Genomic DNA, 24,732 nt, shown 5'->3' with positions numbered 1-24,732 from the left:
CCAGCCTGACGTTATCATTGGGAATGGCTCTGAGCTCGAAAAGGGCAAATACCGCCCCCTATCGTCTCCCGGATGGTAATGCACATCATTGGATTGGATTGAGTGAAAAAGTGCATCAGAGAAAAACTCCGGTCCAGGGTTTTCCCATCTCTGGCAAGCAGTGTCTGTTACCAGATTCACTGATGAGGCTCAGAGCAGCTTTCGATTATGCGTTTCGGACTATAACGTTGGATCAATAAACGCAATCAATATTTGGAATGGCGATCAGGAATTGGATTCATCTTTTTGCAGAACATCTGATCTGAGGTAAGGAATCTATGTTACCAGTTTTGGGTTAATCAGAGTTGTTTTTCACAGCGTTCACAACGTGCGTGTGTGTGTGTGTGGCGTTAGGTGCTGAGCACGGCACGAATAAATGATTTTTCAGCCCACTTTTGCATCGTGCATAAGAACACAAATACTCTCGATAATCTAGCATTTATTTGAAAACGATTAATAAAATCAGCCGGAAAATGACAACGTGTTTTGTGTATTCCAGCTATTTTCACGGATTTCTCTGGAATCACTAGAAATCTCCAAAACTATACTCGTATTCAAAACGGTATAAAACGGAATGGAGAGAGATAGATGGAGAAAGAGAGAAGGGCAGATAGATAGAAAGAGTGAGGGGAGAGGGGAGAGAGAGAGAGAGAGAGAGAGAGAGAGAGAGAGAGAGAGAGAGAGAGAGAGAGAGAGAGAGGGAGTACAGCAGAGTGGTGTGTATGCATGTGGGCTGTGGCACTTGTGGCAGCCCGGGGAGATGAGAGGCGGCCGGCGATCGAGGCAGAGGGTCCGACGTGCCATTCCGTTCCCCTACTCTCCTATCTCTCTGTTCACCCTGCCCTCCGTGGGGACTGGGGGTGCCTTGTTCTCCCCTCCTCCAGCCGGCAAAGTACAGCTCACTCTGTGATGTCATGGGATGGAAGGATGTTTATGTTTTCCACCCCTGGAGGGGTTTAGAAGGAGAGGGGGTGGGGGTGAGGGAGGGTGAAAGGGGGAGGAGGTAGGAGGAGAGAGAGAGAGAGAGAGAGAGAAAGAGAGAAGAGCCCTCTTAGGTGATGCAGTCCAGTGAGGAGTAGCTTTAGGAACAGCAGACCCAACCCTCTGGGGCTCCTTCCCTTTCACAAAAATTCCAGCCCTTCGATACGACTTGGAAACCTCCACCTCTGTACCTGGAGCCAGTTTCGAGTCTCTGTGGTGTGAGCGCTGCATCCAAAATATAGCCCAAGAGAAAACAACGTTCAGTCTTTCAACACATTCGTTGAGCAATCGTTGCTGATGGCGGTTTGTTGAGACCGGTAGTGCCATAGAAACCATGACTCGATTTCACACAGTGTTTTGCCTCTTTCATCAATGTATACCAATCTCTCCCGAGAGAGACTCACAAGCAGGAAATAGCTATTGCCTCTTTACCCTCTCACACACACACACTCCGTTCTTCCTCCCTGTCTGCTCTCTCCACCACTTTCTTTCTCTCAACCTGGAGAAAGTGACTCATTACTCTGAGTGTGTTTGTTCACTTAGGGGGGGAAGCTGAAGCAGTTGTATATGCCTCCGGCATCAGCCTGAGACTGTATCCTCGCTGTACTTTCTGCTGCTGTCGTCCCAAAGGCCCTATGGCTACAACTGTAAAACACCCCTGTACTGATTCTAATTTACAGGACAGTAGAAGAGCCCCTGTAAATCAAAGTACATGGTCTAAAGGTTAGGCTATAAACACAGTCTCGGAAGACTCTATGCAAACTTTTCTAACCTAAATTCCTGAAATGAACTCTTTCCGTATGTGGTGCCAGATGGTCGAGCGGTCTTGATGTACTGTAAGCATGCAAACGCGAAAACCAGAGAAACTGTTGCAAGATGATTCCAAGTAAGCTTTGAAGGCCAGGAAAGCAAGGAGAGCATTCTTATTCGATTACTGTATTGATTGTGAATGTGGGCCAACTGCGTTCCTTCTGGTTCCTCTGCTTGATCCTATGTCTTTCATACTGTATCAGTATGAAACAGCAGTTGATGCAGCGGCATAGTAGGTTACACTGGGCCATCTTCTGTTTATGGGTGTAATGATGCATTGATTAATCTAAATGTATCGATTCTAATGTTACGATTCAACTGCATCGATTTGAAAATGTTAGAATCTATTATAATCAAAATTAATATAAAAAAAATAAAAAGATAATTGTGTTTTCTCTTTGTGTGTATTGTTTTTATTGACCTATAGTCCATTCCTGCTGAGTGAATCAGTTCCCCCAGCCACATTTGTGTATTAAATTTTTTTTGGGGAATTAACTGATAGAAAATGAATACAAAATTTATCGAATTGAATCGTGGTCAAATGAAGAGATTTCATGATGCATTGAATCGTTGCCTGAATAATCGTAATAGAAATTAATCGTTGTGAGGTCGCATCGTTACACCCCTAGTTTATAATGACACCTAATGATGACTAAGATGCTCATCATTGTCCATTAGAGCAGTGGTTCTCAACCTTTTACATCAGGACCAAGCTCGGACCTGGGGGTGCAGCTGCCCCTTCCATCTGGAATGCCCTCCCCAGCCACATCTGCAATGCCAACACCCTAACAGCCCTCAAAAACACATTTTCACTCTTGCTTTTGACCCAGTTGTTTTGTTTTGCTGTTCCTCTTTTATCCCATACTGTAAAAAAAGCATCTTTTTAATTTTTTATTATTAGGCACACTAAGGCATAGGCAAGGCATAGCTATTAATCATGCTTGTAAATGTCACATACACTACAGTGGGTAATGATCATACATGAGAAGACAGCCAAATGTAAGCAGCTGCCTGCCAACACCTGCCATCCAACAATGCTGGGATTGTGTTGATTAAGTATTATCATAAGCTAATGTAATGTTTTGTTGACTTTCTTTACATTTGAGTAAAATCTCAAGGCACACCTTAACTGACATCAAGGTGACTTAATTTGTAAAGTTAAAAACCAGTGTGTTAGAGCCAATTGATTCAAGCGGCGGACATTTTCCTCTTATGTCATGCTTCCACACTTTTCAAGGAATCCCATCCTGAGCATGACATAAGAGAAAATGTCCGTGTTGTGTGAATATTGTCAATGACTAGCACTCCAGAAACAGAGAAAAAAGGGACAAACACATGAATGTTCTCAGAGGAGGCAGATAGGTTCCAGCCTGTGTCGAAAACATAAAGGAAGTACATTTCTATTATCAGGACAAGAATTAGACCTCCCTGAAGATTCTGGATGACTCACATCCAGCCAAGCAGAACATTAGGCTACAGTCTCTCTCTCTCGTGCGCACACACGCACGCACACACACACACACCGTGCACGCACACATGCACACATGCACACACGCACACACACACATGCACACACGCACACACACACACACACACACACACACACACACACACACACACACACACACACACACACACACACACGCACACACACTGGATTCCTATGGAGCAGTCTGCTGCTGACATGGTTATGAGAACAAAGGATGGAGGCAACAGCTGGCAGGTTTAGGATGGTCAGGAACTATGGTGCTCACTTTTGACAATTAAAAACCAACTAATTCAGCACTGTAATGTTGGAAAATGTGAATATGATCTAAAACAAGTAACCCAAAGAAGTTAGCCATAGATTATTAAACCTCTGCTAACCTCTACAAGTTATTAGGAACTATTTGAGGTCTGACAAGTGACAATTCATTGTAATTTGATCATTGGAGAGTGAATGAATATCGAGTTTACATCACATCTATTTAGTGATGTAGGCTAAATTTGACATTTAATAGCCTAGTCACTCTCTCCTATTTAGCATTAGCTGATTCAACAAAAAAAAACAATGCAAAAAGTTACTTCAAAATATAAGTTGAGACAATTTACGATTTAAGTATATAATATTATATTAGGCTATGATAGATGGAGGTGTTAAAGGTGCTATAGATAACATTCAGCCACTAGGTGTCGCACTAGAGCATCAGTATGTCATTCATCCACTCAGGTGCATTCCGTGTGGGGAAATGGGAAGTAGGGAGTAATACCTGCAACATTCATTTTGGACCTGTCAAAAAAATTTCCAATAATACATTCATTAATCAATAATGTTTTTGGGGGGGGAAACAATAAGTTTATTCTTTTTTCAAAATGATTACTCTACATACATTTTGTATCTATAGCACATTTAAATAAAAAATAAACTATGTAAACCAAATGCCACCATAGTCTTCTAATCAATGATTATCAACTGTCTCAGCCTGCTCTGCATCACACTGGGAGAGAGAGCTCAGAGAGCAGCAGATCTGAGGCTACGTAGGCTCGGCTCACACAGGACGTGATTGGCGGGTAGATCAGTCTCGCTGGGAACCTGCTCCTGCTTTCCCACCGAGGCAGCAGTTGTGGCGCACGAGCCCCTCCACAGAGAGAGAGAGAGAGAGAGAGAGAGAGGCAGCGGGGGAAACCAAACTATCCGGTTAGAAACAAACCAGCAGCTATTAGGCAATGTGGAAATTCGCGCAATGTTAAATGCGAAATGCTACCGTTTGGTTTGACTAGATAACAGTGATTGTTGAGAGTTGACGAACTGACAGCTGGACACGTTTACTGAAGCTCGCACCACCGCACCACGTGGGACACGTCGCCAGAAGACAGTGGTGAGTCAAACTGCCTTTCTGAACATATCCTTCTTCATACTTTGGCTTTTTGGGCTTCATCTGCAAGCCAGTGGTTGCCTGTCATTAAAAAAAGTTTAAATATCTGTCGCTACACTTGGCTACTGACACAAAATATTTGTCAACATTTGCAGCCGCTTGGCTGCGCGAGCAGAACGAGTATAATAATAATAATATGTACTTGGCAGAGAGTCACTTCAACATGTTTTGTTCTGTTCTGATATCACCAGAGATGTAACAACATTTGGAAAACAAGTCACGTTATTAAACCTACTATAGGCTTCCCATAAATATACCTTATCAGTTCACGCTGACGTTTAAATGTCATTGCTGTGAAATCTATAACAATACGAGAATGGCTCTTATTATGGTTGATAACAATTGAACTGCGTTTAGCTTGTTATGGGTAATGGGGGACCTCGGCGTGTCTGTGTTGTGATCAGCCTCCTGAGTCCCACTAGGCAGTGACTGTTGCTGGTTTTAAACAGCCAACTAAGAAACTCTTGTTAAAACCTCAAATAGCTCCTGGCATTTCTTTACAACAGGCGCGTTGTCCCTGGCTGACCCATACAATGGCATGTCAAATATTGACAACCTCTTGATATTCAATCAAGAGCATTGTACATGTTTAGTTTTACCTGGCTACAAAGAGGCGGATACAAGACGCAATCTTGCAAAGGAGAGGCTGTTTTCGTTCGATTACATTATATTTCTAAATATATTTGGTTATCAAACATAATATCACTCACAGATCTCAATAATTATTATGTTGTGTTCAGCTGTATTCCCAAACAAACAGCAGCTGGAGGAAGGCGAGATAAGACAATGTGGGACTGTGCGTGTGCGCGCGCGCAATGAAGCACATTCATTCAAAAAGCGAAACTTGAGCGAGTCAGATTCCGTGCGCATGGTTGACTTTGTGGTCCTTATTAACAGCAACAATATCAGGATGTCCCATACTCCCATTCACACGAAACCGATTTCAAAGCATTGCTTTTAAGGTGGGTTGTTTTTCAAACAATATGATTGCAAAGGAGCCCGTTTCCCCACCCACTTCACACAGTGCTTAACAATTGCCCCGCACTGCTAACCAAAAAAAAGGTTAGGCGATGACAATGACAATGATTGAACTGGCTTTATTTCTAAACCAAAACAAACAAACGAACATGTATTGAAAGCATTGTATATTGTATTTGGTCGTGTGCAAATAAGAGCTATTTTTTAAAGAGTTTATAGGTACTGGAAATTCTGGAATTGATGATTGAAATAGGTCTAACCAGCGCCTTATACCTGAAATTGTCCCAACTGCTATACAAAACATCATAGGGGAAATACTGTTGTATGTGAGTCTGTCTACCCAAGGCCCTACCCAAAGCTGTAAAGGAATGTGAATCACTACCCACTTTCAAAAACACTCAAAGAACACCTACGGGAGACTGCAATTCGAAACTGGCCCCTGTAAATGTCCTAACCCAACCCCCTCCAATGTACAGTAAATGACCAAGTATGGTTTTGTCAATATTCCAACGTACAGTTTTGCTTGTACAGTTGTACAGTGTCCCCCCCCCCCTCCTACCCAACCCCCCCCCCCCCCCCCCCCAACCACCTCCAATGTACAGTCCCCCCCCAACCCCACCCCACCTACCCAACCTCCTTCAATGTACAGTTTCTACGTCAAATGTATATACTCTCTTTTCTGGACTCTTTTTGTATCACAAACAGTACTGTATTTGCAAATCTGGTATCTCATAAATGTATAGATGTAGCAGTACTGTCTATCTGTATGTCATATATGTTATGATGAATTGAAAATGGGGGACCCTGATGTAAACAAGACGAAAGTCTTTCTCTGGTCTGCATCCCCTTAACAATTGTATGTATTGAGCTGTACTGTACTGTACCCATTCTGCAATCTGTTAATAAAGTTTTCAATCAATTTTCAATCAATCAATCAATGTCTTGGCATTATGTTTAATCTGTGAGCTTTCCTCGTATGCTGGAGTCAAATGGAGTATAACGCCATTCATGCCATGCATTTTGAATATCTGAAGAGTAATTACCACATATCTCCTTTTTACTGTCCCTCAGTGATGGGTTGGGGACGAGGCAGGGAGCTGGGGATAATTTCAGCTGTTCGCCACCTAATCCTGCCTCAGTCTGTACTTCTCATGGTGCTGCTCACTTCACCCAGTTATGATAAAACATGTTGTTACAAAGGATCAGATTAAACCGAATATATATATTTATTGATTGATATATATTGCATAGTATTTGTATATCGTTTGATATCCCTTGTATATTCCTTGTACATATACACGGAATATCCCTTTAGCCTACTACAGACCATAATATTTCATTCTCCTATTGGACAGCGGTCCACAGGCGCCAGAGCCATGCCTCCGGAGTCAGGTTCAAAGTCACCGTCAAGATATGTCTGTGCATGCCCGGCCTTGCCCAGGGATACGAGACAGAAATGTCGTTGGCACTAGTTTGTTCACCGTGCATATAAATATGGCGCAGGTGAATACAGAAGCGCTTAGTCTAAGAGTTACCCAATAAGTTGAAGCCTCACCCACGATACTCTGTGCGGTGAAGTATGGCCTGTTTGGCCCCAGAATAGAGCATTGAGACCGCGTGCGAATTAATAACTGAATTGTCAGAGTTTGGCGCTATACCGTCGAGTGCGACATATGAGTGCGACATATTTCTATTAAGTCAGTAATAGTCTATTTGTGTATAGTGTATCGTGCGGCTAAAGTTCTACAGTGACCAGCATCACCAACGCTTCCTCGTACCAGCTAGAGTTCTTATCCAGGCTGGGCTGCTTTCATGGCGCTTTCACCCGAGGAGACCTAGACGAGAACCGTGTGGACATGTACACTGGATTAATCTACCCGACGACTACATAGCCCTTTGCGGCTGGATTATATTTGTTTTGGTCCTGTGATTTATGGAGCGGAGAATCGCTGACGCCTGCACGTGTTGGATTTACCCTGTGAGGAGCCAAGTCGAGTCCGCGCCTCAGAGAGCCTGAGGCCGGCTAGCTTTCTTCACTGTGGAGCTACAGTCTACGGAGAACAGCTGTATTCGTCTGTGGATCAAGAGGCTATTGCACCGTCTCCTGTACTTGGAGTCTCCTTAGTCATCGTTGACCAGACTCTCTACTACCGACAGATCCTCTACCCCTGCTGGCTTACAACCAGGGGGACCCTTCCAGTATCTCCCGCTATATATTACTAGTGTACCATAGATATAATTCCCTAAGATTCAGGTTGTATAATTACCTCCTGCGTAACCAGAGAATGGACATTCATTGTTGATTTGCCTATGCACATTCCTTTGCCTTACAAGTGCATTCAAAGTATAATAGAGAAGTATTATGTACCTTTTGCTGCAATAAATACTTAAAGACAACTTTGTGTAGAACCGGTTCATTGTGGGAAGTGTTCATTATATTTATATATCATGTACTGTATGGCCAGTAATTAAAGTACATAAAGCGGTAGTGGTTTAATGATACCATACTTATCAATACAGTCAGGGAATTGTACCCCTCAGTTACACATGTGATGTTTTCTCTCTCTCACATAGAGGGATTCACTGTGTAATTTGTTCTGCCACTTCATAAAAGATAAGGCTGTAACCTTTCCCCATACTGTTGCATCCAATTACACATGGTGCAATCCTGAGCTGTCTAGCGGGTTTCCTCCGCGCGTGTCCACTGTCTCAACATGCTACACTGCCACAGGACAGCCACTCCTCTTCGAGCCTCGTTTCCTTCAGTGGCTGATAATGAAAAGAAACCGCCAGAGTTTCTTACGACAGAGTCAGACGAATGCAGAGTCTCGCCCCGTTGTTTTCATCTGAGTGGTGTCATTAAAGGTGGAATCAGTTGTAATGTCGCCAAAAAGTTACCCCTAGGCAAAAGATGAAAACATGGTACTACTGCGGTTTGTTTGCAGTTTTTGTTTCTGTTTCTGTGGACTGGATTTCAGTGGGTGTAGTGAAGGGGTTGCTATTGCTGGCCACGCCCCAGGCTCTACCAAGAGAGGTCCTGTTTGATGGCATTACAGATATTATACCTTTTAAAGGGGAATGATATATTTTTAATAATTTGCATGTTATTCCTGTGCCCTAGGACAGTTCAGTCAGTATGTGTGAACATGCACCTAAAGACAGAATTCAGAGAGAGAACCCTCCAAACAGTGACGTCACTGGGATGTCAAATCTGGGGCTGCTCCATAGACTGTGAATGGGGCTCTGACTTTATGAAGGCACAACATGTTTGTGTGAACTCTTACACCCAAATTAGGTTTTTAATTCTGGTTCCTTCTAGCAATGCTTGAATATAACTAACCTTGGTATAAGAACTCAAATAAATATTTTATGGCCTCACAAGTCGGCCACATGTCTATGGAGCAGCCCCAGATTTGACATCCCAGTGACATCACTGTTTGGAGGGTTCTCTCTCTGAATTCTGTCTTTAGGTGCATGTTCACACATACTGACTGAACTCACAGGAACAACATATGTGTGAATTGTTGTGACTTCCCTTGAACTAACCATGACTATGAGCCACACTTCTGCTTTACAGACAAACAAGTCACAGAGAAAACATGCTCTAATGCTGAAAAGGCAAGCACTGTGTTTAGAATAGCAAGATTATGTTTGTCCAGGTAGCTTAAACTCAGCGTTGGCTAACTGCTGATGTGTCTTAAATGATAGGATCCCCACCCATTACTTTGGTTAGGCTGGCTGACTGACCGACGGACATACAGGGCCTTTCACTGACTCCAGCCAAGACTAGCAGTGCGGCTGCATTAAATTCATTTTCATGCAGCCACAAATACATACGAGATACTGCATACGCTCCTCTACATTGGAATAGGTGGAAAGGCACCGTGGCTGGCTGGCTGACTCTCAATGCCCCTACATCTAGCTACTAGTGTCTGTAATGTAGTGGTAATGCCTCAAGCTATTGATTTGTTAGTCATTGAGCTAATGATCTCTGGCTATTGTCTTGGAGAAGTCTGCCTGTTGGTTGTTCTATTGTTTATCCGTCCAGGCCTGCGTTGACTGCTGTTCTGCTTCCCCTAAATGTTTCATTGCCACAAGGCACCAGGCTGTAAAGAACAACATCATTTGGAGGGTTTTCATACCGCTCATTGATTCACGGTCAGTCTGTTCCTCCCTGAAACTGCACATACAGTAGCACTCGCCTGCAGACTGGTTCTCCTCCCTGCTGCTGTTTGACATCACACAGACTGAGCTGTAGGTTCAGTTAGGTTGCTTAACACATGCTACTGTGACGCTTCAGCAACGAGAACGTACGGTAGCCTCACCCTAATGAGAACGTACAGTAGCCTCACCCTAATGAGAACATACAGTAGCCTAATGAGAACATACAGTAGCCTAATGAGAACGTACAGTAGCCTAATGAGAACGTACAGTAGCCTAATGAGAACATACAGTAGCCTAATGAGAATGTACAGTAGCCTACATACAGTAGCCTAATGAGAACATACAGTAGCCTAATGAGAACATACAGTAGCCTAATGAGAACATACAGTAGCCTAATGAGAACATACAGTAGCCTAACCCTAATGAGAACATACAGTAGCCTAACCCTAATGAGAACATACAGTAGCCTAATGAGAACATACAGTAGCCTAACCCTAATGAGAACACACAGTAGCCTAATAGTAATGAGAACATACAGTAGCCTAATGAGAACACACAGTAGCCTAACAAGAGCGTGCCTAACCCTAACATAGTAGCCTAACCCTAATGAGAACATAGCCTACAGACAAGTACCCTTTATCGTTTGTCAAGCAACAGGCACCCCTTGGCCGTTTTGTAAATGTTTATCTCAAAGTGAATCTGAGCTGAATTGAATTGACCCTCTCTTGGTGGTAACTGGCCAAATGCCATCCTAGATGGGGCTGTCTTCGTGAAGGAGTACTCCTGTGGTGATATAGGATGGCTCAACAGCACAGTATACCCTATTACCACCATTCTTTGCTTTTGTAAATTACTTAATTTATCTAAAACTAGGAGTTAATTTGACCGCTAAGCAGCTGATTCCACTCCAACCAAGTAACATTAATGTAAACATAGTTGATATTAAGGTCAACGTTACAATCTAACGTTACACAGGCAAGCTTTTTTGTGTATTTCCTTGAACCTCAAATATAATTCAACTGAAAAACATGACCTGACTAAAAGTGTATTATCTTGTTTTCATAATCGTTGGAAGACAAAATTGTAATTGAAAATACAATTTGATTAATTCCTCAGCCCCACCACACCTTGCCTGTGATGCAATCTGCACACGTTTTGTTTATTTTAAAGTTATTACTACTCTGTTTCACAATGTAGCCTAAAGGTACTACAGAGAAGAAAGGAAAAGAGAGAGAGGGTGACTTATTTCATGTCTCATTCATAGTGGAGTGACTTTTCTTTGAAATACTGCTAAAATAAATGTTCTCCCTTTTTTTATAGTCTTTCCAACTAAATAAATTGTATGGCCCTATCAGCTGAAATCCAAGTGATCTGTGAATGATGGAAGATTTGTTTTCTTTTTGGCATCTGTTGTAGGGTTGGCCAATATTGATATTTATTGTAGAAACTTAGTCTATTTTTGTTATTGTATTGTGCATTGTGATACACAATTCTGTCGTCTAAATTAATGATATGATAGAACGCCTTGAAGCATATATTAAGTCATTATTAAGACATTTCTGAAATAAATTATTTGAGTGTCAGTTGGAAAAGAAAATTACAGTCCCATTTATCACACTTCCCATTATCCTGCAATCCAAACAGATGGATTATCAAACATGAATACATTTCCATACCTAAGCTGCATATATTGTGATAGGCTATGTCATTATATAAAAAAAGGTCCTTCAAGATATGGTGATATTTGTATTTTCTACATATTGCCCAGCCCTAATCTGTAACCTGATTTACGCACTGGAGTCGGGCGCTTCAAGTCTTCCATGAAGAAGTGGGGCCTCGGGGCGGCTAGGTGGCGCACTGGGCAAGGCGCTCGCCACCAACGCAGGATATGCTGGGTTCGAGCCCAGCTCTCGGCGTTGCTACCAGCTTGGCTGGTCGTTCATACTAATACAATTGGCAGTATTAGGGGGTGGGAAGCTGGTGGGTGGGGATCGGACGTTGTGGACAGCGACTCCTACAGGTCGGTTGGTGCGCCTGCGCAGTAGAATCAGGAAGCGATGAGGGCGGCGTGTCCCTCACACGCAGACCCTCGCCGCTGAGAGATCGCGCTGTGCAGGTGAAAAGATGTGACGGCTGCCTCCTCGAGTACCGGAGGGGACACGTGATGCAAGGCTTCGTCCACATTGCAGCCGGCTTGTGGGAGGCATGGCCTAACAACGTTTGAGACAGGGGAGGGTAGAATTGGACAATGCGAAATTGGGGACGGGAGAAACAGTGCGGCATGCAAGTGTGGCAAGCCTGAACAGACTGCCGAGCATATAATCACCGGCTGCCCCCTCTACAGCCCGCCCTCAGAAGCTGGTCTTTTTGACGTAGGACCAGAGCCGAGGGCGTGGCTGCAGGACACAGAGTTGGCCATCTGATGATGCACGAAAGAAGAAGAAGTAGGACTGTCCCTCCATCATCTAATGAAGTTTAACAAGTAGGACTGTCCCTCCATCTATGAGGGGTAATAAGCAGGACTGTCCCTCCATCATCTAATGAAGGGTAACAAGTAGGACTGTCCCTCCATCATCTAATGGAGTCTAACAAGTAGGACTGTCCCTCCATCATCTAATGGAGTCTAATAAGTAGGACTGTCCCTCCATCATCTAATGGAGTCTAATAAGTAGGACTGTCCCTCCATCATCTAATGGAGTCTAATAAGTAGGACTGTCCCTCCATCATTTAATGAAGGGTAACAAGTAGGACTGTCCCTCCATCTAATGAAGGTTACAAGTAGGACTGTCCCATCATCTAATGGAGTCTAACAAGTAGGACTGTCCCTCCATCATCTAATGAAGGGTAACTTAGTAGGACTGTCCCATCATCTAATGAAGGTTAACAAGTAGGACTGTCCCTCCATCATCTAATGAAGGGTAACAAGTAGGACTGTCCCATCATCTAATGAAGGGTAACAAGTAGGACTGTCCCTCCATCATCTAATGAAGGGTAACAAGTAGGACTGTCCCATCATCTAATGAAGGGTAACAAGTAGGACTGTCCCTCCATCATCTAATGAAGGGTAACAAGTAGGACTGTCCCATCTAATGAAGGGTAACAAGTACTGTCCCATCATCTAATGAAGGGTAACAAGTAGCCAAGTAGGACTCTAGGATTCTCCGGAGCTGCAGCTGGACCCTATACTCAAGTAGCCTCGAGCTACGGCCAAGATTCTCCGGAGCTGCAGCTGGACCCTATTGATCACATTCAACAACATGCCCTCAGCTCGAATACGCGTCGAATCAGTGTTATAAGACATTGATATCAGGAGCTATCTGTAGCTACTGCTAGCCGGATATATAACGTTAATACAATGCCTCAGTGAACTATTTAGTTCAATGGGACATTTCGTTTTGAACAGTGAACTAACTTGCGCTAACGTGAGCTAACAGAGGTATCATACACGTCTCTACTAGACTATTGCTGGAGCATTTGTTGATATCAGGAGCTATCAGTAGCTAGCCGGCTAGATACCGTTCGGTTAGACAATGCCTCATCATGTATTAAACTAAAAGTGAATAGTTGACTGGGTCATTTTGTAACGTAGCTAACGTTAGCTCAGGGAGACGCCGTCCTCTTGTCCCACTAGACTAGACTAGACCCGTGTTTACATGCGTGCGGGAGGGGCTGGAGGGAGGAGCAGACGCCGCATCACCCGGTGTCTGAGACAGAACTCAGCGAGTGAGATCGGTTTTGACGATCGGCGAAAATAAAGCATTATCACCGATCACCGATCGCATATTTATACTGATTATCGGCCAATAACGATCGGTGGCCGATCGATCCGGGCATCCCTACTTGAAATGTGTATTTTTATTTAGTGTGCATTTTTATTTTGTCACAATATTATTTGGCTTAAATATATATATATATATATATATATATATATATAAAATGTTTAATAAAAAAAAAAACATTTTTAACACTAAATTCATGATATACTAGGGGTGGACGGTATAAACGGTATACGGTATAAACGGTATGAATTTGCTCTACGGTATGGATTTTGACTATACCGTGTAACCGGTAGTGCAGCTCTAAAATAGCAATGACGTCATGTAACCACAGCGCAACTATTTCACTCGCATTTGCCCCTAAAAATAGATAGAATTAGTCATAGATAATAGATATGTGCGAACTGGAAAAAGTTATTTAGGAGGCTTCGCGCATTGGGCGTGCCAGCCCCTACCGCACACATGTAAACACGGGTCTAGTAGTCTAGTGGGACGGGACACGGGAGGACGGCGGCGTCTCCCTGAGCTATCGTTAGCTTAGCTACCGTTACAAAATGACCCAGTCAACTATTCACTTTTAGTTTAATACATGATGAGGCATTGTCTAACCGAACGGTATCTAGTCGGCCAGCTACCGATAGCTCCTGACATCAACAAACGCTCCACAAAGTCTAGTAGAGACGTGTGTGCTACCTGTTAGCTGTTAGCTCACGTTAACGCAAGTTAGTTCACCGTTCAAAACGAAATGTCCCATTGAACTAAATAATTCACTGAGGCGTTGTATTAACGTTATATATCCGGCTAGCAGTAGCTACAGATAGCTCCTGATATCAATGTCTTATAACACTGATTCGATGCGTATTCGAGCTGAGGGCTTGCTGAGCACAGTTAAGTAACGTTATACCAATACAATATGGTAGGGGTGGACGGTATGGTCTAAAATTTATATCACGGTATAATTTGAAGCATAGACGGTAACGGTATATATCACGGTATCAGTGTTTCTGTTAGAATAATTTTTTTTGCCTGATAGGCAGGCTATATAAAGAATGACATCCTCAAGGCATGTAGATTTATAATATTTTAACTTAAAACTAGGCTACTTTTGCGTATAAAGTCATTATATTCCAAATAAAATAAGTCCCGAGTCGAGACTCCTACTCCCATTGCAAACAGCGGGGCTGGATTTTGCTAGAAGCATATGTAGCTGCAGAGCCGCAGAGCGAATTGAATTGAATAAGAATTGAGACAAAGGTGCCACTCATCCTCAGCTTTAAGAATTGACAATTGTGTCAACAAATTGACACATGTGTCAACAAATTGACACACAAAATGGTGATGGGGGGGCGCTGTTTGACGGGCCTGTGACCAGACCTGAAAGAGCCCCTGGCTCTGCGGCTCTGCAGCTGCATGCTATTCGCAAATCCACTGCTGCAGCCGTCCTCCCGGCTCCCGCTGCTGCCGTCGTTATCATAACACTACACACATATCGTAATGTTTACAGCAAACTGTAGTTGATCACCAGGTATGTTTTATTAACGTAGAATAATTCATATAAGAAAAACGATAGGGAAATATCTTACCTTTCTCCACTGGTTAAAAATGCCAGGAACTGAAATTGCTGTGCGCCGCAGTGATGTGTTTATTATGAAATGACAATTGCGTGTGCGCCGCAGTGATGTGTTTATTATGAAATGACAATTGCGTGTTGACACGCCCACTGCGCGAAGCCTCCTAAATAACTTTTTCCAGTTTGCACATATCTATTATCTATGACTAATTCTATCTATTTTTAGGGGCAAATGCGATTGAAATAGTCGCGCTGTGGTTACATGACGTCATTGCTATTTTAGAGCTGCTGTACCGGTTACACGGTATAGTCAAAATCCATACCGTAGAGCAAATTAATACCGTTTATACCGTATACCGTTTATACCGTCCACCCCTACAATAGGGTCCAGGTGCAGCGCCGGAGAATCCTGGCCGTAGCTCTGCTCGAGGCTACTCGAGTATAGGTCCAGGTGCAGGTCCGGAGAATCCTGGCCGTAGCTGGAGGCTACTAGAGTACACACAGACAGTGGAGCTTGTTGCGTGGTGGCGATGTCTCGCAGATAATACAAGTACAAGTCTAATTATATAATATATATATTTTATTAAAAAAAAAAAAATTATATAAAATAAAATAAAATTCTTTTTTATCAAAAACGATGATACCGTGATATATACCGTTACCGTCTATGGCTTGCTTCAAATTATACCGTGATATAAATTTTAGACCATACCGTCCACCCCTATGATATACCATAGGTTGCCAGCTCTATTTGTCTATGGATAAGTTCCCCTTCTTTGCAGGGCTATAACTTTTTAAATTCTATTGCTAAATTGCCATTATTAGGGCCCATTCAAGGTCCTATATGTATTGTTCAGGGTGTATGAACGTTTAGATCGTATAAGTATGTTTTCATCTCTTTCTGCAGCTTTCTCCAGAACGTGATTTATAGCCCCAAATGCATTATATTGATGATCAAATACAGTTTGATAGCAATCGGCGCGATATAAAAAAATCCAACTGGACGGACTTCTGGAAGTTACTACACATCATCTGATGTTGACCGGATGGGCGAGGGGGCGTTTATAATTCCGTGGGCAGCGTTATACCATCAGATCAGTTAGTATAGGAGACATTGAAAAATAACGCTGAATCTTACTGTAACTGAGGGGTACAATTCCCTGACTGTATTGATAAGTATGGTATCATTAAACCACTACCGCTTTATGTACTTTAATTACTGGCCATACAGTACATGATATATAAATATAATGAACACTTCCCACAATGAACCGGTTCTACACAAAGTTGTCTTTAAGTATTTATTGCAGCAAAAGGTACATAATACTTCTCTATTATACTTTGAATGCACTTGTAAGGCAAAGGAATGTGCGTAGGCAAATCAACAATGAATGTCCATTCTCTGGTTACGCAGGAGGTAATTATACAACCTGAATCTTAGGGAATTATATCTATGGTACACTAGTAATATATAGCGGGAGATACTGGAAGGGTCCCCCTGGTTGTAAGCCATCAGGGGTAGAGGATCTGTCGGTAGTAGAGAGTCTGGTCAACGATGACTAAGGAGACTCCAAGTACAGGAGACGGTGCAATAGCCTCTTGATCCACAGACGAATACAGCTGTTCTCCGTAGACTGTAGCTCCACAGTGAAGAAAGCTAGCCGGCCTCAGGCTCTCTGAGGCGCGGACTCGACTTGGCTCCTCACAGGGTAAATCCAACACGTGCAGGCGTCGGCGATTCTCCGCTCCATAAATCACAGGACCAAAACAGATATAATCCAGCCGCAAAGGCTATGTAGTCGTCGGGTAGATTAATCCAGTGTACATGTCCACACGGTTCTCGTCTAGGTCTCCTCGGGTGAAAGCGTCATGAAAGCAGCCCAGCCTGGATAAGAACTCTAGCTGGTACGAGGAAGCGTTGGTGATGCTGGTCACTGTAGAACTTTAGCCGCACGATACACTATACACAAATAGACTATTACTGACTTAATAGAAATATGTCTCACTCGACGGTATAGCGCCAAACTCTGACAATTCAGTTATTAATTCGCACGCGGTCTCAATGCTCTATTCTGGGGCCAAACAGGCCATACTTCACCGCACGGAGTATCGTGGGTGAGGCTTCAACTTATTGGGTAACTCTGACTTCTGACTAAGTGCTTCTGTATTCACCTGCGCCATATTTATATGCACGGTGAACAAACTAGTGCCAACGACATTTCTGTCTCGTATCCCTGGGCAAGGCCGGGCATGCACAGACATGTCTTGACGGTGACTTTGAACCTGACTCCGGAGGCATGGCTCTGGCGCCTGTTGACCGCTGTCCAATAGGAGAATGAAATATTATGGTCTGTAGTAGGCTAAAGGGATATTCCGTGTATATGTACAAGGAATATACAAGGGATATCAAACGATATACAAATACTATGCAATATATATCAATCAATAAATATATATATTCGGTTTAATCTGATCCTTTGTAACACTTACCGTATCTTCCTCGCGCCGTTGGGCGATGAGCGTGGAGCATACATTTTCCTATTATGGGATGTTTGAATACCCGGTCCATTTCCAGCTTGTATAATAGTATATATGTCCAAATCATGTTGTTTATCGATGTTGTGAAGGGCCAGATTAAACCGAATATATATATTTATTATATATATTTAATTGTATTTGTATATTCTCTAATATTCCCTGATATCCCTTGTATATTCCTTGTACAATATGCATTGAATATCCATTCTAGCCTACTGAACATCCCATAATAGTCTCCATTCTACTATTGGTCGAGACCTTGGTGCCAGGCTGCCATACCCCCCAGACCCAGTTCAAACGTACCGCTCAACATGTACGAACAAGTCCTAGTTCCGCGTAGGAATCTGGCTACCGCACCACTAATGGGACTATTTGTTCATAGTGCGTATATATACTGCGCTACTAAAGTAGGACTTCCTTTTCAGTCCAGTTTCTTACCCTCCAATAGATTGACAGACGTAAAGCCTCCCCGCGACGCCACGTGTGGGAGTAAGGCCAAGTTCGGCCTACCATCGGTATTGAGACATTGTGTATATTAATATTTGAATAGTCATATTTGGCACTATATCGTCGAGTTGGACGTAGTCTATTAAGCTAATAATAGTCTGTTAATATATAGTGCTTCGTGCGGTGAGAATACTACCGTAGTCAGCACCCCATCGTTTCGGGCAGAAAACTGGCTGTTTATCCAGGATGATCGACCCCATGTGAGATTGCACCCGAGGAGCCCCAGAGCCGACGAGCGAGTGGACCTGTATACCGGATTATTCTACCGACGACAGCCCGCCTTCCCAGGCACGGATTATGCTTTGTATACGTTGATTATTCCATGGATAAAGACCCCCGACACTGCCGTGTGTTGGAACCCCCCCCCCCCTGGAGAGGACGCAAGGTGAGGAGACGCTCTGCAAGACGAGGTCGCTTCACGTCTCTCCTCCGTGGACCGGAGGACGCCGGCCCACAAAGAGTCTATCTGCTTTCATCTGCGGTCCAAGGATCGCCGGCGCATTGAACGGCACTACAGTGGGTTCACCTGGGATACCCTTGGCCGGATGAGGCAGCCGGACTCTACCCCCCCCCCCTTCCTACTCCTGTCGGCTTACAAGCGACAGGATTAACCCCCCCTAGTGTATCCAGTCTATAATCATTAAAGTATTATTGCTGTTATTCCTTAACTATTCCAGGTCGTATATGTACCACCTGCGCCTTCAGAGATTGGACATTCTCTATTGATATACCGACGAATACTCTTGCCATAAAAGTGCATACTAATTCCCATTCATAAATGTGATTGATTTGATTAAGTGCTTGCTCTACACACCATCGCTGTGTAGAAATAAAGACCTATTTCTAATTCGTACATTTGTGTTGGATCCGTTTCATCTACGTGACAGTGTTCATCATAATATATTTATGCCGAGTACTGGGTGGCCGAATATTAAGTACAAAGGTAGTGGTAGTAAGTATCATATCTAGTAATACAGTCAGGGAATTGTACCCCTCAGTTACAATTGGTCCTTCGAGCCGGATGGTAATTAGTGTAATATTAATATAGTGTTATTAATATTGAAATGGCCTATGATGAACACTCCACGAAACGATCCTCCTAACCAACGCCCGCAGCGCGAACGACGGCTCCCTCAGTACTTAGAGGCTTACGCTGTCAGTCAACAACCTAGTCTTCTACTAACAGTAAACGCGGTAAAACTAGAAAGTAAAAGTATGTCTAACCCCAACGCCCAGACTACCCCGACCATAGAGGCCCCTACGGGTTCTAATGTAACTGACCAAGTTCACGGTGGGGACCAGTGGGAACCAGACATGACTTCACACCCCGCCAGTACTGAAGAAGTAGTCCCCGATGAGTCCCGGGAGGAATACAACGCTACCGAGACAGAACTCGGCACGGAAGAAGACGGGGAGAGCACCGTGGAGATAGAGCTCCAAGGCTCCGCAAGGAGTACCCCGAGGGAAGGCTCCCCTATACAACCGCCTTCTCCCAGCGAGGCAGAGAGGACCCTACAGCAGGCCTTCCTCATCAGCCTGAACGCCGCTGCTGAACGCGACCGACTGCAGATCCAGCAGCGGAGCGAAGAAGAGCATATACGTCTAGAAATAAGACGCATTCAGAGGGAAGAGAATGTGGCCCGAGACCGAGCAGACAGCCAGCGAGCAGCTGCTGGTGCTCTACGGGACGCAGAGCGCGACAGACAGCAAGCGCAACTAATAGAACAGCTGATCAGACGGACAACACCCTCTCCCTCCGCCAGAGGCTCCAGGAACTCGTCTAGACACACCTCCAGGGCGGCACCCCCTAGCCGAGTAAACAACCCTGAACTTGACCAACAGACGAGGTCTATACCCCCCACAGACCACCTCCCCCCACCGGTCCAAGCGAGACCTAGCAACCGGGAAGGAGCAGCATATCCTGTGGAGAGGCTAAACCAGAGACTACAAGCACTGGATGACCTAACTGAAGACGAAGAGGAAGAGGAGGAGAACCACGCCCGACGACAGCACAGTACTCGACCGGACCAGGAGGTCCGGTACAGCCCAGGCTATACTCCCGCGGAGCTGCGCTACAGACCCCCGACTCTATACACGGGTGAGCACGACGCACGACCCGCACCGAGGAACAGCACCTGGACAAGCGGGCCATGGTACACTGCCGGTACCAGCCCATACCAAGGAGCGGGAGGAGACTCGCCTAGGAGGCCTCTCCCCCAACGCTCGCCGATGTATCCACAGTCAGCGTCATACATTGGCACGCCTATGGTACCCGACTTCACCCAAGAGAACCGGGCCCAGTATACAGAACTCCGCATGTGTCTGGAGACCATGTTGGTGGATGTATTGGATGAACGCCATAAATACGCCATCCTACTGAAGCACTTAAAGGTACCCCGTGCACATAATATAGCGCTCGCCTACGCGACTTCCACCACCCCATACACAGCAGCGCTGGTAGCATTGGACCAGAGGTATGGGCGCATATGGGATTACGTGATCCAGGAGATCCGACACATCGACCGCTTACCCCCAGCAATAGACAATCGAGCACTGGACGACCTGTCCATCAGAGTGCAGTCCCTGGTAGGGATGTTGGGAGCGCAGAGAGAGAAGGGGAGGCATGAACTTTACGCCAACTCAAATGTGGAAAGGATCTTGGAGAAGCTGCCGCCCGCTCGACAGGAGCGTTTTAGGCGGCAGAGAGACCACCGAGACCCGAATGGCCCCGAACCGAACCTCCTCGATCTAGCAGACTTCCTGGCGAGAGAAGTCAGCAGCCTACGGCTAGATACATTCGGACGGAGCACCCCTGGCTCCAGAGAAGGAACCAGACGACTAAATGATGGAAGAAGATCGGTGACTGTGATGCACCAATCGGAGTCAGTACCGAGCAGCAGGAGCCACAGTACCCCCTCCAGAACGGAGAAGTGGAAGATAGTGTGCCCCTACTGTGAGAAAGAACACTGGCTAGCGCAATGTGACTCCTTCCCCAAGCTGAACGCGGAGGAAGCAAGTCAATGGATAAAGTCCAACAAGCGCTGTTTTCGCTGTGCGCGCTCACACATGGCAGCCGAATGCCGCTTAAAGAAAAGGTGCACCAAGTGCGATGGAGCCCATCTGGACATACTTCACGACAGTAACAGACGGCGCCCTTCACCCGCACCATCCAGCAGCAAAGCGAGCGTCATGTACATCGATCCCGCCAGCAGCAGTGGAGCCCGAGTACTCCTAAAAGTAGTGCGCGTGACACTAAGCTACCAGAATAAAGTCCTGGACACTTACGCCGTCCTCGATGACGGGTCAGAGAAGACCCTTCTGCTCGCCTCCGCTGCGGCCCAGCTAGGGCTGCGGGGAAGCGAAACCCAAATGACAATTCGGACAATAAGACGAGATTTGAAGACGATAAAGGGCGAGAATGTCTCATTCTCTATCGCAGCAAGCGGCCAGCCTGAGCGACGGTACCAGATTACAGACGCTTTCACCAGCCAAGAAATAGGACTGTCGCGGTACACATACCCCGTCGCCAAGCTGATGGAGAAATATGCACATCTGCGCAAGTTACCGATCCCGCTCATAGACAATGCTATGCCGACCCTGTTGATAGGCTCCGACCATGCAGACCTCATTGTCCCGATAGACCGGGTTCATACCGGACCCCGAGGCTGTCCTGCAGCAGTCGAGACCCGTTTGGGATGGACTCTCCAAGGCCCGCTCGCCAAATCTCTCAACCGAAGTACAGCCACTAGATGTCTCCACTCCCGAGTCACGGAGGGAGAAACCGCACTCCTGCAACACGTAGAGCGGCTATGGACCTTGGAACAAATGCCCTTTAAGAACGGAAGGAAAGACATTCGCTCTAAAGATGACATTTACGCCATTCACCTCCTCGAGACAGGGACCAAGAGAGTCCCGGTCAACGGCGTGTTGAGATACGCCACGCCACTCCTGCGGCGAGAAGGAATGCCTACTTTCCACGCCAAGACAGACGCCACAGAACGGTACCTGCTGAACACGGAGCGGCGCTTAGCCAAGAACCCCGCCCAAGAGAGTGTATACCGCGCTGAGATTGAGAAGCTCATCACAGCGGGACACGTCACAAAGATGGACATTAAAGAGGCTGACCAGACCACTGAATCGTGGTACGTGCCTCACCACAAGGTCCATCACAACGGTAAAGACCGCATAGTATTTAACTGCAGCTACCAGATCGGATCCCAAAATCTGAATAAAGAGTTACTGCCCGGTCCCACACTCGGCCCCTCCCTACTCGGCGTTCTACTCCGCTTCCGCCAGGAAAAGGTGGCCATCAGCGGGGACATTAAAGGAATGTTCCTGCAGGTGAGATTAGTAGAGGAGGACAAGCCCCTGTTGCGGTTCCTATGGAGAGAGAAGCCAGGAGATGAGCACCCAGCCATCTACCAATGGGAAGTCCTCCCCTTCGGAACGACGTGCAGCCCCTGCTGTGCTACATTTGCACTACAGAAACATGTAGCAGAGGACCCAGCAGCGGACGAAGAGGTCCGACACAGCGTAAAGAACAGCTTCTACATAGACAACTGTCTACAAAGCCTTTCAACCCAGGAAGAAGCCGAGGCTCTCCTGATTAAACTCCGCGCCTCATTGATCAAAGGCGGCTTTGATCTCAGGCAGTGGGCCAGCAGCGATCCGCAAGTACTGCGCAGCCTCTCCTCTGAGGACAAGGCAGCCAGCAGCGAGACCTGGATGGCTACAATCCCGGGAGAAGCCCAGGAGATGACCCTGGGATTGGTGTGGCGATTCAAAACAGATTCGCTTCACTACAGACACAAGCCCCTGACTACGGAGCAGGGAAGGCCGGCGGCGCCGACCACCAGACGGAGTGTGTACACAACACTCGCCCGACAATATGACCCGCTAGGATGTATTCTACCGTACACCACCAGGGCAAAAATGATTGTACGAGCATTGTGGGACAAGGACCAGGGCTGGGACGACCCCATTCCCGCACACCTTGCATCCACCTGGAGAGAGTGGGAGATGGAGCTCCACTCACTCCCAGGCGTTAATATGCGCCGAAGCTACTTCCCACCCACGGTGAGGCCAGAGACATGTAAAATGGACTTACACGTCTTCAGTGACGCCTCAGAGGTCGCATACGGATCAGTAGCCTACTTGCGGGCCCAAGAAAAGGGGGGAGAGATCTACACAGCATTTGTCCTCGCCCGCTCGAGAACAGCCCCACGCAAGCAACAATCTATCCCACGTCTAGAGCTCTGCGCAGCCCTAGCCGGAGCGCACCTAGCCACGCTCATCCAACGTGAGCTCACCATACCGGTGTCTAGAACAATCCTGTGGTCAGATTCCACGACAGTACTCGCCTGGATCAAATCGGACTCATGCAAGTACAAAGTCTTCGTGGGAGTCAGAGTCACCGAGATTCAAGACTTAACCGAAGAGTTAACCGGAGAAACAGAGTGGCGCTACGTTGATACAAAACAGAACCCAGCTGACGTCATCACCCGGGGAATGCCCCTAGATGACCTCACCCGTCACAATGCTTACAGTGACGGCCCCGCATTCCTAAGACTCCCGGAAGGACAGTGGCCCATGCCTATCCCGAGGGAAGCAAGTCCAGAGGAGGTGGAAAATAAGAAGTCTGTGTTCTGTGGATTGAGCACCGTAGCCTCCACCGACCCTAACATAGACGATTGCACGTCCATAGAGAGTGCACAACAAAGGACATTCCTACTGCACTACCTACCGTCTCTACAGACCCGCCAGAAGTGGGTAAAGGAGAGAGACAATTTGACAGAAGGAACAGTCGTCATGATTATTGATCAATCACTGCCTAGAGCTATGTGGCCGGCCGGCCGCGTAAGCAAAGTGATCACCGGTGCCGACGGCAAGGTCCGAGCAGCTGAAGTGCTTGTCCAGGGTCGCACTTACACCCGTCCCGTGGCGAGGCTCATAGAACTGCCCCGACTCCCAGACACAATCGATGATGACCATGACCCTATAACCCTATGACTTTGTGAAGTTGACTGACCCCTACAGCAAACCCTTATGTGTAAATAGACAACGCGATTAATCTGTCTCTGCTTAACTGATTAGGTCTGGGACCAATCAGGGGGTGGCTGTTGTGAAGGGCCAGATTAAACCGAATATATATATTTATTATATATATATATTTAATTGTATTTGTATATTCTCTAATATTCCCTGATATCCCTTGTATATTCCTTGTACAATATGCATTGAATATCCATTCTAGCCTACTGAACATCCCATAATAGTCTCCATTCTACTATTGGTCGAGACCTTGGTGCCAGGCTGCCATACCCCCCAGACCCAGTTCAAACGTACCGCTCAACATGTACGAACAAGTCCTAGTTCCGCGTAGGAATCTGGCTACCGCACCACTAATGGGACTATTTGTTCATAGTGCGTATATATACTGCGCTACTAAAGTAGG

At 45.7% G+C, this 24,732-nt stretch overlaps 1 protein-coding gene across 2 annotated transcripts in view; it reads left to right on the top strand.

Annotated features, from left to right (window-relative positions):
• The first annotated feature begins 4,405 nt into the window (after window positions 1-4,405).
• stxbp6 (syntaxin binding protein 6 (amisyn)) overlaps window positions 4,406-24,732 on the top strand; it is a 183,796-nt gene continuing 163,469 nt past the window's right edge. For both annotated transcript variants that reach the window (XM_084310064.1, XM_084310063.1), the window contains exon 1: window positions 4,406-4,688. The gene's annotated coding sequence lies outside the window, so the exon portion shown is untranslated. The remainder of the gene's footprint in view (window positions 4,689-24,732) is intronic.

This window comes from Notolepis coatsorum (assembly GCF_963971535.1).
Source record: "Notolepis coatsorum genome assembly, chromosome: 3".
NCBI lineage: Eukaryota > Metazoa > Chordata > Actinopteri > Aulopiformes > Paralepididae > Notolepis > Notolepis coatsorum.
The sequence above is the reverse complement of the archived record's forward strand: the minus strand, read 5'-3'. Positions and strand labels throughout refer to the sequence as shown.